Below are 15,686 nucleotides of genomic sequence, written 5' to 3'. Positions count from 1 at the left end.
CGATTCCGGAACGCCATACATAAAAATGTTGATAACTTTGGACAAACACATCAGACAGCTTAGATTTGATGTGCAACTACTAGAAAGACCCTTTCTGCTATAGTGGGAGGTGAAAATTTCATGTTCGGAAGCTTCCATGCAAAGTAATGGCACAATGCAGACAACGCTTTTTTAGCCTGAAATAAGATCGATTCTGGAACGGCAAACATAAAAATGTTGATAACTTTCGAAAAACACTTCAGACTGCTTAGATTTGATGAGCAACTACTAGAAAGACCCTTTCTGCTATAGTGGGAGGTGAACATTTCATTTTCTGAAGCTTCCCACCAAAGTTATGGCACAATGCGTAAATCGCGTTTTCAGCCTGAGATAAGATCGATTCTGGAACGCCAAACATAAAAATGTTGATAACTTTCGAAAAACACTTCAGACAGCTTAGATTTGATGTGCAACTACTAGAAAGACCCTTTCTGCTATAGTGGGAGGTCAAAATTTCGTGTTCTAAAGGTTCGCTGCAAAGTTATGGCACAATGCGTAAAACGCGTTTTCAGCTTGAGATAAGGTCGATTCCGGAACGCCAAACATAAAAGTGTTGATAACATTAGAAAAACACTTCAGACAGCGTAGATTTGATGTGCAACTACTAGAAAGACCCTTTCTGCTATAGTGGGAGGTCAAAATTTCATGTTCTGAAGTTTCCCTGGAAAGTTATGGGACAATGCAGAAAATGCATTTTCATGCTGAGATTAGGTTAATTCCGGAACACCAAACATAAAAATGTTGATAACTTTTGAAAAACACTTCAGACAGCTTAGATTTGATGTGCAACTACAAGAAAGACCCTTTCTGCTATAGTGGAAGGTGAAAATTTCATGTTCTGAAGCTTCCTTGCAAAGTTATGGCACAATGCAGAAAATGCGTTTTCAGCCTGAGACAAGGTTGATTCCGGAACGCCAAACATAAAAATGTTGATAACTTTGGAAAAACACTTCAGACAGCCTAGATTTGATGTGCAACTACTAGAAAGACCCTTTCTGCTATAGTGGGAGGTTAAAATTTCATGTTCTGAAGCTTCCTTTGCAAAGTTATGGCACAATGCAGAAAATGCGTGTTCAGTCTGAGATAAGGTGGGTTCCGGAAGGCCAAACATAAAAATGTTGATGACTTTGGAAAAAACATTTCAGACAGCTCAGATTTGAAGTGCAACTACTAGAAAGACCCTTTCTGCTATCGTGGGAGGTTAAAATTTCATGTTCTGAAGCTTCCCTGGAAAGTAATGGCACAATGCAGAAAACGCGTTTTCAGCCCGAGACAAGGTCGTTTCCGGAACGCCAAACATAAAAATGTTGATAGCTTTCGAGAAACACTTCAGACAACTTATGTTTGATGTGCAACTACTAGAAAGACACTGTCTGTTATAGTGGGAGTTGAAAATTTCATGTTCCGAAGCTTCCCTGCAAAGTCAAGGAACAATGCAGTAAACGCGTTTTCAGCCTGAGATAAGGTGGGTTCCGGAACGCCAAACACAAAAATGTTGACAACTTTGGAAAAACACTTCAGACAGCTTAGATTTGATGTGCAACTACTAGAAGGACCCTTTCTGCTATAGTGGCAGGTTAAAATTTCATGTTCTGTAGCTTCCCTGCAAAGTTATGGCACAATGCAGAAAAGGCGTTTTCAGCCTGAGATAAGGTGGGTTCCAAAACGCCAAACGTAAAAATGTTGATCACTTTGGAACAACACTTCAGACAGCTTAGATTTGATGTGCAACTACTAGAAAGACCCTTTCTGCTATAGTGGGAGGTGAAAATTTCATGTTCTAAAGGTTCCCAGCAAAGTTATGGCACAATGCGTAAAACGCATTTCCATCCTGAGATTTGGTCGATTCCGGAACGCCAAACATAAAAATGTTGATAACTTTCGAAAAACACTTCAGACAGCTTAGATTTGATGTGCAACTACTAGAAAGACCCTTTCTGCTATAGTGGGAGGTGAAAATTTTATGTTCTGAAGCTTCCTTGCAAAGTTATGGCACAATGCAGAAAATGCGTTTTCAGCCTGAGACAAGGTTGATTCCGGAACGCCAAACATAAAAATGTTGATAACTTTGGAAAAACGCTTCAGACAGCTTAGATTTGATGTGCAACTACTAGAAAAACCCTTTCTGCTATAGTGGGAGGTTAAAATTTCATGTTCTGAAGCTTCCCTGCATAGTTATGGAACTATGCAGAAAACGCGTTTTCAGCCTGAGATAAGGTGGGTTCCGGAACGCCAAACATAAAAATGTTGCTAACTTTTGAAAAAACATTTCAAACAGCTTAGATTTGATGTGCAACTACTAGAAAGACCCTTTCTGCTATAGTGGGAGTTGAAAATTTTATGTTCCGAAGCTTCCCTGCAAAGTCAAGGAACAATGCAGTAAACGCGTTTTCAGCCTGAGATAAGGTGGGTTCCGGAACGCCAAACACAAAAATGTTGACAACTTTGGAAAAACACTTCAGACAGCTTAGATTTGATGTGCAGCTACTAGAAAAACCCTTTCTGCTATAGTGGGAGGTCAAAATTTCATGTTCTGAAGCTTCCATGCAAAGTTATGGGACAATGCAGAAAACGATTTTTCATCCTGAGATAAGGTCGATTCCGGAACGCCATACATAAAAATGTTGATAACTTTGGACAAACACATCAGACAGCTTAGATTTGATGTGCAACTACTAGAAAGACCCTTTCTGCTGTAGTGGGAGGTGAAAATTTCATGTTCGGAAGCTTCCATGCAAAGTAATGGCACAATGCAGACAACGCTTTTTTAGCCTGAAATAAGATCGATTCTGGAACGGCAAACATAAAAATGTTGATAACTTTCGAAAAACACTTCAGACTGCTTAGATTTGATGAGCAACTACTAGAAAGACCCTTTCTGCTATAGTGGGAGGTGAACATTTCATGTTCTGAAGCTTCCTTGCAAAGTTATGGCACAATGCAGAAAATGCGTTTTCAGCCTGAGATAAGGTTGATTCCGGAACGCCAATGATAAAAATGTTGATAACTTTGGAAAAACACTTCAGACAGCTTAGATTTGATGTGCAGCTACTAGAAAAACCCTTTCTGCTATAGTGGGAGGTCAAAATTTCATGTTCTGAAGCTTCCATGCAAAGTTATGGGACAATGCAGAAAACGATTTTTCATCCTGAGATAAGGTCGATTCCGGAACGCCAAACATAAAAATGTTGATAACTTTCGAAAAACACTTCAGACAGCTTAGATTTGATGTGCAACTACTAGAACGTCCCTTTCTGCTACAGTGGGAGGTGAAAATTTCATGTTCTGAAGCTTCCCTGCAAAGTTATGGCACAATGCGTAAAACGCGTTTTCAGCCTGTGATAAGGTCGATTCCGGAACGCCATACATAAAAATGTTGATAACTTTGGACAAACACATCAGACAGCTTAGATTTGATGTGCAACTACTAGAAAGACCCTTTCTGCTATAGTGGGAGGTGAAAATTTCATGTTCGGAAGCTTCCATGCAAATTAATGGCACAATGCAGACAACGCTTTTTTAGCCTGAAATAAGATCGATTCTGGAACGGCAAACATAAAAATGTTGATAACTTTCGAAAAACACTTCAGACTGCTTAGATTTGATGAGCAACTACTAGAAAGACCCTTTCTGCTATAGTGGGAGGTGAACATTTCATTTTCTGAAGCTTCCCACCAAAGTTATGGCACAATGCGTAAATCGCGTTTTCAGCCTGAGATAAGATCGATTCTGGAACGCCAAACATAAAAATGTTGATAACTTTCGAAAAACACTTCAGACAGCTTAGATTTGATGTGCAACTACTAGAAAGACCCTTTCTGCTATAGTGGGAGGTCAAAATTTCGTGTTCTAAAGGTTCCCTGCAAAGTTATGGCACAATGCGTAAAACGCGTTTTCACATTGAGATAAGGTCGATTCCGGAACGCCAAACATAAAAGTGTTGATAACATTTGAAAAACACTTCAGACAGCGTAGATTTGATGTGCAACTACTAGAAAGACCCTTTCTGCTATAGTGGGAGGTCAAAATTTCATGTTCTGAAGTTTCCCTGGAAAGTTATGGGACAATGCAGAAAATGCATTTTCATGCTGAGATTAGGTTAATTCCGGAACACCAAACATAAAAATGTTGATAACTTTTGAAAAACACTTCAGACAGCTTAGATTTGATGTGCAACTACTAGAAAGACCCTTTCTGCTATAGTGGAAGGTGAAAATTTCATGTTCTGAAGCTTCCTTGCAAAGTTATGGCACAATGCAGAAAATGCGTTTTCAGCCTGAGATAAGGTTGATTCCGGAACGCCAAACATAAAAATGTTGATAACTTTGGAAAAACACTTCAGACAGCTTAGATTTGATGTGCAACTACTAGAAAAACCCTTTCTGCTATAGTGGGAGGTCAAAATATCATGTTCTGAAGCTTCGCTGGAAAGTTATGGGACAATGCAGAAAACGCATTTTCATCCTGAGATTAGGTCGATTCCGGAACGCCAAACATAAAACTGTTGATAACTTTCGAAAAACACTTCAGACAGCTTAGATTTGATGTGCAACGACTAGAAAGACCATTTCTGCTATAGTGGGAGGTGAAAATTTCATGTTCTAAAGGTTCCCTGCAAAGTTATGGCACAATGCGTAAAACGCGTTTTCAGCCTGAGATAAGGTCGATTCCGGAACGTCATACATAAAAATGTTGATAACTTTGGAAAAATACACCAGACAGCTTAGATTTGATGTGCAACTACTAGAAAGACCCTTTCTGCTATAGTGGGAGGTTAAAATTTCATGTTCGGAACCTTCCATGCAAAGTAATGGCACAATGCAGACAACGCTTTTTTAGCCTGAAATAAGGTCGATTCTGGAACGGCAAACATAAAAATGTTGATAACTTTCGAAAAACACTTCAGACAGCTTAGATTTGATGTGCAACTACTAGAAAGACCCTTTCTGCTATAGTGGGAGGTGAACATTTCATGTTCTGAAGCTTCCCTGGAAAGTTATGGGACAATGCAGAAAACGCATTTACATCCTGAGATTAGGTCGATTCCGGAACGCCAAACATAAAAATTTTGATAACTTTCGAAAAACACTTCAGACAGCTTAGATTTGATGTGCAACTACTAGAAAGACCCTTTCTGCTATAGTGGGATGTGAACGTTTCATGTTCTGAAGCTTCAATGGAAAGTTATTGCATAATGTGTAAAACGCGTTTTCAGACTAAGATAAGGTCGATTCCGGAACGCCAAACATAAAAATGTTGATAACTTTGGTAGAACACATCAGACAACTTAGATTTGATGTGCAACTACTAGAAAGACCTTTTCTGCTATAGTGGGAGGTGAACATTTCATGTTCAGAAGCTTCCATGCAAAGTTATGGCACAATGCAGACAACCCGTTTTCAGCCTGAGATAAGGTTGATCCTGGAACGCCAAACATAAAAATGTTGATAACATTCGAAAAACACTTCAGACAGCGTAGATTTGATGTGCAACTACTAGAAAGACCCTTTCTGCTATAGTGGGTGGTGAAAATTTCATGTTCTGAAGCTTCCCTGAAAAGTTATGGCATAATGCGGAAAAACGCTTTTCAGCCTGAGATAAGGTGGGTTTCGGAACGCCAAACATAAAAATGTTGATAACTTTGGAATAACACTTCAGACAGCTTAGATTTGAGGTGCAACTACTAGAAAAACCCTTTCTGCTATAGTGGGAGGTGAAAATTTCATTTTCTGAAGCTTCCCTGCAAATTTATGGCGCAAAGCGTAAAAAGCGTTTTCAGCCTGAGATAAGGTAGATTCCGGAACGCCAAAGATAAAAATGTTGATAACTTTGGAAAAACACTTCAGACACCTTAGATTTGATGTGCAACTACTAGAAAGACCCTTTCTGCTATAGTGGGAGGTCAAAATGTCATGCTCTGAAGCTTCCCTGCAAAGTTTTGGGACAATGCAGAAAACGATTTTTCATCCTGAGATAAGGTCGATTCCGGAACGCCAAACATAAAAATGTTGATAACTTTGGAAAAACACTTCATACAGCTTAGATTTGATGTGCAACTACTAGAAAGACCCTTTCTGCTATAGTGGGAGATCAAAATGTCATGTTCTGAAGCTTCCCTGCAAAGTTATGGGACAATGCAGAAAACGATTTTTCATCTTGAGATAAGGTCGATTCCGGAACGCCAAACATAAAAATGTTGATAACTTTCGAAAAACACTTCAGACAGCTTAGATTTGATGTGCAACTACTAGAAAGACCCTTTCTGCTATAGTGGGAGGTGAAAATTTCATGTTCTAAAGGTTCCCTGCAAAGTTATGGCACAATGCGTAAAACGCGTTTTCAGCCTGAGATAAGGTCGATTCCGGAACGCCAAACATAAAAATGTTGATAACTTTGGAAAAACAGTTCAGACAGCTTAGATTTGATGTGCAACTACTACAAAGACCCTTTCTGCTATAGTGGGAGGTGAACATTTCATGTTCTGTAGCTTTCATGCAAAGTTATGGCACAATGCAGAAAACGCGTTTTCAGCTTGAGATAAGGTGGGTTCCGGAACGCCAAACATAAAAATGTTCATAACTTTGGAAAAACACTTCAGACAGCTTATATTTGATGTGCAACTACGAGAAGGACCCTTTCTGCTATAGTGGGAGGTGAACATTTCATGTTCTGAAGCCTCCCTGCAAAGTTATGGCACAAAGCAGAAAACGCGTTTTCAGCTTGAGGTAAGGTGGGTTCCGGAACGCCAAACATAAAAATGTTGATAACTTTCGAAAAACACTTCAGACAGCTTAGATTTGATGTGCAACTACTAGAAAGACCCTTTCTGCTATAGTGGGAGGTGAACATTTCATGTTCTGAAGCCTCCCTGCAAAGTTATGGCACAAAGCAGAAAACGCGTTTTCAGCTTGAGGTAAGGTGGGTTCCGGAACGCCAAACATAAAAATGTTGATAATTTTCGAAAAACACTTCAGACAGCTTAGATTTGATGCGCAACTACTAGAAAGACCCTTTCTGCTATAGTGGGACGTGAAAATTTCATGTTCTGAATCTTCCCTGCAAAGTTATGGCACAATGCAGAAAACGCGTTTTCAGGCTGAGATAAGGTCGATTCTGGAACGCCAAACATAAAAATGTTGATAACTTTCGAAAAACACTTCAGACAGCTTAGATTTGATGTGCAACTACTAGAAAGACCCTTTCTGCTATTGTGGGAGGTGAACATTTCATGTTCTGAAGCTTCCATGCAAAGTTATGGCACAATGCAGACAACCCGTTTTCAGCCTGTGATAAGGTCGATTCTGGAACGCCAAACATAAAAATGTTGATAACTTTCGAAAAACACTTCAGACAGCTTAGATTTGAAGTGCAACTACTGGAAAGACCCTTTCTGCTATAGTGGGAGGTGAAAATTTCATGTTCTGAAGCTTCCTTGCAAAGTTATGGCACAATGCAGAAAATGCGTTTTCAGCCTGAGATAAGGTTGATTCCGGAACGCCAAACATAAAAATGTTGATAACTTTGGAAAAACACTTCAGACAGCTTAGATTTGATGTGCAACTACTAGAAAGACCCTTTCTGCTATAGTGGGAGGTGAAAATTTCATGTTCTAAAGGTTCCCTGCAAAGTTATGGCACAATGCAGAAAACGCTTTTTCAGCCTGAGATAAGGTAGATTCCGGAACGCCATACATAAAAATGTTGATAACTTTGGAAAAACACATCAGACTGCTTAGATTTGATGTGCAACTACTAGAAAGACCCTTTCTGCTATAGTGGGAGGTTAAAATTTCATGTTCGGAAGCTTCCATGCAAAGTTATGGCACAATGCAGACAACGCGTTTTCAGCCTGAGATAAGGTCGATTCTGGAACGCCAAACATAAAAATGTTGATAACTTTCGAAAAACACTTCAGACAGCTTAGATTTGATGTGCAACTACCAGAAAGACCCTTTCTGCTATAGTGGGACGTGAAAATGTCATGTTCTGAAGCTTCCCTGCAAAGTTATGGCACAATGCAAAAAACGCCTTTTCAGCCTGAGATAAGGTTGATTCTGGAACGCCAAACATAAAAATGTTGATAACTTTCGAAAAACACTTCAGACAGCTTAGATTTGATGTGCAACTACCAGAAAGACCCTTTCTGCTATAGTGGGAGGTGAAAATTTCATGTTCTGAAGCTTCCATGCAAAGTTATGGCACAATGCAGAAAATGCGTTTTCAGTCTGAGATAAGGTTGATTCCGGAACGCCAAACATAAAAATGTTGATAACTTTGGAAAAACACTTCAGACAGCTTAGATTTGATGTGCAACTCCTAGAAAGACCCTTTCTGCTATAGTGGGAGGTTAAAATTTCATGTTCTGAAGCTTCCTTGCAAAGTTATGGCACAATGCAGAAAATGCGTTTTCAGCCTGAGATAAGGTTGATTCCGGAACGCCAAACATAAAAATGTTGATAACTTTGGAAAAACACTTCAGACAGCTTAGATTTGATGTGCAACTGCTAGAAAGACCCTTTCTGCTATAGTGGGAGGTGAAAATTTCATGTTCTGAAGCTTCCTTGCAAAGTTGTCGCACAATGCAGAAAATCCGTTTTCATCCTGAGATAAGGTTGATTCCGGAATGCCAAACATAAAAATGTTGATAACTTTGGAAAAACACTTCAGACAGCTTAGATTTGATGTGCAACTACTAGAAAGACCCTTTCTGCTATAGTGGGAGGTGAAAATTTCATGTTCTGAAGCTTCCTTGCAAAGTTATGGCACAATGCAGAAAATGCGTTTTCAGCCTGAGATAAGGTTGATTCCGGAACGCTAAACATAAAAATGTTCATAACTTTGGAAAAACATGTCAGACAGCTTACATTTGATGTGCAACTACTAGAAAAACCCTTTCTGCTATAGTGGGAGGTGAACATTTCATGTTCTGAAGCTTCCTTGCAAAGTTATGGCACAATGCAGAAAACGCTTTTTCAGCCTGAGATAAGGTAGATTCCGGAACGCCATACATAAAAATGTTGATAACTTTGGAAAAACACATCAGACTGCTTAGATTTGATGTGCAACTACCAGAAAGACCCTTTCTGCTATAGTGGGACGTGAAAATGTCATGTTCGGAAGCTTCCCTGCAAAGTTATGGCACAATGCAAAAAACGCCTTTTCAGCCTGAGATAAGGTTGATTCTGGAACGCCAAACATATAAATGTTGATAACTTTCGAAAAACACTTCAGACAGCTTAGATTTGATGTGCAACTACCAGAAAGACCCTTTCTGCTATAGTGGGAGGTGAAAATTTCATGTTCTGAAGCTTCCTTGCAAAGTTATGGCACAATGCAGAAAATGCGTTTTCAGCCTGAGATAAGGTTGATTCCGGAACGCCAAACATAAAAATGTTGATAACTTTGGAAAAACACTTCAGACAGCTTAGATTTGATGTGCAACTACTAGAAAAACCCTTTCTGCTATAGTGGGAGGTCAAAATTTCATGTTCTGAAGCTTGGCTGGAAAGTTATGGGACAATGCAGAAAACGCATTTTCATCCTGAGATTAGGTCGATTCCAGAACGCCAAACATAAAACTGTTGATAACTTTGGAAAAACACTTCAGACAGCTTAGATTTGATGTGCAACTGCTAGAAAGACCCTTTCTGCTATAGTGGGAGGTGAAAATTTCATGTTCTGAAGCTTCCTTGCAAAGTTGTCGCACAATGCAGAAAATCCGTTTTCAGCCTGAGATAAGGTTGATTCCGGAATGCCAAACATAAAAATGTTGATAACTTTGGAAAAACACTTCAGACAGCTTAGATTTGATGTGCAACTACTAGAAAGACCCTTTCTGCTATAGTGGGAGGTGAAAATTTCATGTTCTGAAGCTTCCTTGCAAAGTTATGGCACAATGCAGAAAATGCGTTTTCAGCCTGAGATAAGGTTGATTCCGGAACGCTAAACATAAAAATGTTCATAACTTTGGAAAAACATGTCAGACAGCTTACATTTGATGTGCAACTACTAGAAAAACCCTTTCTGCTATAGTGGGAGGTGAACATTTCATGTTCTGAAGCTTCCTTGCAAAGTTATGGCACAATGCAGAAAACGCTTTTTCAGCCTGAGATAAGGTAGATTCCGGAACGCCATACATAAAAATGTTGATAACTTTGGAAAAACACATCAGACTGCTTAGATTTGATGTGCAACTACTAGAAAGACCCTTTCTGTTATAGTGGGAGGTTAAAATTTCATGTTCGGAAGCTTCCATGCAAAGTTATGGCATAATGCAGACAACGCGTTTTCAGCCTGAGATTAGGTCGATTCTGGAACGCCAAACATAAAAATGTTGATAACTTTCGAAAAACACTTCAGACAGCTTAGATTTGATGTGCAACTACCAGAAAGACCCTTTCTGCTATAGTGGGACGTGAAAATGTCATGTTCTGAAGCTTCCCTGCAAAGTTATGGCACAATGCAAAAAACGCCTTTTCAGCCTGAGATAAGGTTGATTCTGGAACGCCAAACATATAAATGTTGATAACTTTCGAAAAACACTTCAGACAGCTTAGATTTGATGTGCAACTACCAGAAAGACCCTTTCTGCTATAGTGGGAGGTCAAAATTTCATGTTCTGAAGCTTGGCTGGAAAGTTATGGGACAATGCAGAAAACGCATTTTCATCCTGAGATTAGGTCGATTCCAGAACGCCAAACATAAAACTGTTGATAACTTTGGAAAAACACTTCAGACAGCTTAGATTTGATGTGCAACTGCTAGAAAGACCCTTTCTGCTATAGTGGGAGGTGAAAATTTCATGTTCTGAAGCTTCCTTGCAAAGTTGTCGCACAATGCAGAAAATCAGTTTTCAGCCTGAGATAAGGTTGATTCCGGAATGCCAAACATAAAAATGTTGATAACTTTGGAGAAACACTTCAGACAGCTTAGATTTGATGTGCAACTACTAGAAAGAGCCTTTCTGCTATAGTGGGAGGTGAAAATTTCATGTTCTGAAGCTTCCTTGCAAAGTTATGGCACAATGCAGAAAATGCGTTTTCAGCCTGAGATAAGGTTGATTCCGGAACGCTAAACATAAAAATGTTCATAACTTTGGAAAAACACTTCAGACAGCTTACATTTGATGTGCAACTACTAGAAAAACCCTTTCTGCTATAGTGGGAGGTGAACATTTCATGTTCTGAAGCTTCCTTGCAAAGTTATGGCACAATGCGTAAAATGCGTTTTCAGCCTGAGATAAGGTCGATTCCGGAACGCCAAACATAATAATGTTGATAACTTTGGAAAAACACTTCAGACAGCTTAGATTTGATGTGCAACTACGAGAAAGACCCTTTATGCTGTAGTGGGAGGTGAACATTTCATGTTCTGAAGCTTCCCTGCAAAGTAATGGCACAATGCAGAAAACGCATTTTGAGATTGAGAAAAGGTCGATTCCCGAACGCCATACATAAAAGTGTTGATAACTTTGGAAAAACACTTCAGACAGCTTAGATTTGATGTGCAACTACTAGAAAGACCATTTCTGCTATAGTGGGAGGTTAAAATGTCATGTTCTGAAGCTTCCCAGCAAAGTTATGGCACAATGCCGAAAACGCGTTTTCAGCCTGAGATAAGGTCGATTCCGGAACGCCATACATAAAAGTGTATATAACTTTGGAAAAACACTTCAGACGGCTTAGATATGATGTGCAACTAGGAGAAAGGCCATTTCTGTTATTGTGGGAAGTTAAAATTTCATGTTCTGAAGCTTCCCTGCAAAGTTATGGCACAATGCAGAAAACGCATTTTGAGACTGACATAAGGTCGATTCCGGAACGCCAAACATAAAAATGTTGATAACTTTGGAAAAACACTTCAGACAGCTTAGATTTGACGTGCAACTACCAGAAAGACCTTTTTTGCTGTTGTGGGATCTGAAAATTTGATGTTCGGAAGCTTCCCTGCAAAGTGATGGCACAACGCAGAAAATACGTTTCCAGCCTGAGATTAGGTGGGTTCCAGAACGCCAAACATAAAATTCTTGATAACTTTGGAAAAAACATTTCAGACAGCTTAGACTTGATGTACAACTACTAGAAAGACCCTTTCTGCTATAAATGGAGTTGAAAATGTCATGTTCTGAAGCTTACCTGCAAAGTTTTGGCACAATGCAGAAAACGCGTTTTCAGCCTGAGATTAGTTGGGTTCCGGAACGCCAAACATAAAAATGTTGATAACTTTGGAAAAACACTTCAGACAGCTTATATTTGATGTGCAACTACTAGAAATACAATTTCTGCTATAGTGGTAGGTGAAACTTTCATGTTCTGAAGCTTCCCTGCAAAGTGAAGGAACAATGCAGAAAACGCGTTTTCAGCCTGACATAAGGTGGGTTCCGGAACGCCAAACATAAAAATGTTGATAACTTTGGAAAAACACTTCAGACAGCTTAGATTTGATGTACAACTACTAGAAAGACCCTTTCTGCTACAGTGGGAGGTTAAAATTTCATGTTCTGAAGCTTCCCTGCAAAGTTATGGCACTATGCAGAAAACGCGTTTTCAGCCTGAGATAAGGTGAGTTCCGGAACGCCAAACATAAAAATGTTGATAAGTTTGGAATAACACTTCAGACAGCTTGTATTTGATGTGCAAATACTAGAAAGACAATTTCTGCTTTAGTGGGAGGTGAAACTTTCATGTTCTGAAGCTTCCCTGCAAAGTTATGGCACAATGCAGAAAACGCGTTTTCAGCCAGAGATAAGGAGGGTTCCGGAACGGCAAACATAAAAATGTTGATAACTTTGGAAAAACACTTCAGACAGGTGAGATTTGATGTGCAACTACTAGAAAGATCCTTTCTGCTACAGTGTGAGGTTAAAATTTCATGTTCTGAAGCTTCCCTGCAAAGTAATGGCACAATGCAGAAAACGCGTTTTCAACCTGAGATAAGGTGGGTTCCGGAACGCCAAACATAAAATTCTTGATAACTTTGGAAAAAACATTTCAGACAGCTTAGATTTGATGTGCAACTACTAGAAAAACCCTTTCTGCTATAGTGGGACGTGAAAATGTCGTGTTCAGTAGCTTCCCTGCAAAGTTATGGCACAATGCAGAAAACGCGTTTTCAGCCTGAGATAAAGTGGATTCTGGAACGCCAAACATAAAAATGTTGATAACTTTGGAAAACCACTTCAGACAGCTTAGATTTGAAGTGCAACTACTAGAAAGACCCTTTCTGCTACAGTGGGTGGTTAAAATTTCATGTTCTGAAGCTTCCCTGCAAAGTTATGGCGCAATGCAGAAAACGCGTTTTCAACCTGAGATAAGGTGGGTTCCGGAACGCCAAACATAAAAATGTTGATAACTTTGGAATAACACTTCAGACAGCTTAGATTTGATGTGCAACGACTAGAAAAACCCTTTCTGCTGTAGGGGGAGGTTAAAATTTCATGTTCTGAAGCTTCACTGCAAAGTCATGGCACAATGCAGAAAACGCGTATTCAACCCGAGATAAGGTTGTTTCCGAAACGCCAACCTAAAACATGTTGATACCTTTCGAAAAACACTTCAGACAACTTAGATCTGATCTGCAACTACTAGAAAGACCGTCTGTTATAGTGGGAGTTGAAAATTTCATGTTCTGAAGCTTTCCTGCAAAGTTAAGGAACAATGCAGAAAACGCGTTTTCAGCCTGACATAAGGTGGGTTACGGAACGCCAAACACAAAAATGTTTATGACTTTGGAAAAACACTTCAGACAGCTTAGATTTGATGTGCAACTACTAGAAAGACCGTTTCTGCTACAGTGGGAGGTTAAAATTTCATGTTCTGAAGCTTCCCTGCAAAGTTATAGCACAATGCAGAAAACGCGTTTCCAGCCTGAGATACGGTGGGTTCCGGAACGCAAAACTTAAAAATGTTGATAACTTTGGAAAAACACTTCAGACAGCTTAGATTTGATGAGCAACTACTAGAAAGACCCTTTCTGGTATAGAGGGAGGTGAAAATTTCATGTTCGGAAACTTCCCTGAGAAGTTATGGCACAATGCAGAAAACGCGTTTTCAGCCTGAGATATGGTGGGTTCCGGAACGCCAAACGTAAAAATGTTGATAACTTTGGAAAAACACTTCAGACAGCTTAGATTTGATGTGCAACTACTAGAAGGACCCTTTCTGTTATAGTGGGAGGTGAAAATTCCATGTTCTGAAGCTCCCCAGAAAAGTAAAGGCACAATGCAGAAAACGCGTTTTCAGCCAGAGATAAGGTCGTTTCCGGAACGCCAAACATAAAAATGTTGATAACTTTCGAAAAACACTTCAGACATCTTAGATTTGATGTGCAACTACTAGAAAGACCCTTTCTGCTATAGTGGGAGGTGAAAATTTCATGTTCTGAAGCTTCCCTGCAAAGTTGTGGCACAATGCAGAAAACGCGTTTTCAGCCAGAGATAAGGTCGTTTCCGGAACGCCAAACATAAAAATGTTGATAACTTTCGAAAAACACTTCAGACATCTTAGATTTGATGTGCAACTACTAGAAAGACCCTTTCTGCTATAGTGGGATGTGAAAATTTCATGTTCTGAAGCTTCCCTGCAAAGTTGTATCATAATGCAGAAAACGCATTTTCAGCCTGAGATAAGGTCGATTCCTGAACCCCAAACAAAAAAATTTTGATAACTTTCGAAAAACCCATGAGACAGCTTAGATTTGATGTGCAACTACTAGAAAGACCCTTTCTGCTATAGTGGGAGGTGAAAATTTCATGTTCTGAAGCTTCCCTGCAAAGTTATGTCACAATGCAGAAAACGCGTTTTCAGTATGAGACAAGGTCAATTCTGGAACGCCAAACATAGAAATATGTAAACTTTGGAAAAACACTTCAGACAGCTTAGATTTGATGTGCAACTACTAGAAAGACCCTTTCTGCTATTGTGGGAGGTGAAAATTTCATGTTCTGATGTATCCCTGCAAATTTATGGCACAATTCCGAAAACGCGTTTTCAGCCTGAGATAAGGTTGATTCCGGAACTTCAAACATAAAAATGTTGACAACTTTGGAAAGCCACTTCAGACAGCTTAGATTTGATGTGCAACTACTAGAAAGACCTTTTCTGCTATAGCGGCAGGTGAAAATTTCATGTTCTGAAGCTTCCCTGCAAAGTTATGGCTCAATGCAGAAAAGGCGTTTTCAGCCTGAGATAAGGTTGATTCCGGAACGCCAAACATAAAAATGTTGATAACTTTGGAAAAACACTTCAGACAGCTTAGATTTGATGTGCAACTACTAGAAAGATCCTTTCTGCTATAGTGGGAGGTGAAAATTTCATGTTCTGAAGCTTCCCTGGAAAGTTATGGCACAAGGCAGAAAACACGCTTTCAGCCTGAGATAAGGTGGGGCCCGGAACGCCAAACAAAAAAATGTTGATAACTTTCAAAAAACACTTCAGACAGCTTAGATTTGATGTGCAACTACTAGAAAGACCATTTCTGCTATAGTGGGAGGTGTAAATTTCATGTTCTGAAACTTCCCTGTAAAGTTATGGCACAATGCAGAAAACGCGTTTTCAGCATGAGACAAGGTCAATTCCGGAACGCCAAACATAAAAATATGATAACTTTGGAAAAACACTTCAGACAGCTTAGATTTGATGTGCAACTGCT

Source organism: Synchiropus splendidus, chromosome 19 (genome assembly GCF_027744825.2).
Source record: "Synchiropus splendidus isolate RoL2022-P1 chromosome 19, RoL_Sspl_1.0, whole genome shotgun sequence".
Lineage (NCBI taxonomy): Eukaryota > Metazoa > Chordata > Actinopteri > Syngnathiformes > Callionymidae > Synchiropus > Synchiropus splendidus.
The sequence above is the reverse complement of the archived record's forward strand: the minus strand, read 5'-3'. Positions refer to the sequence as shown.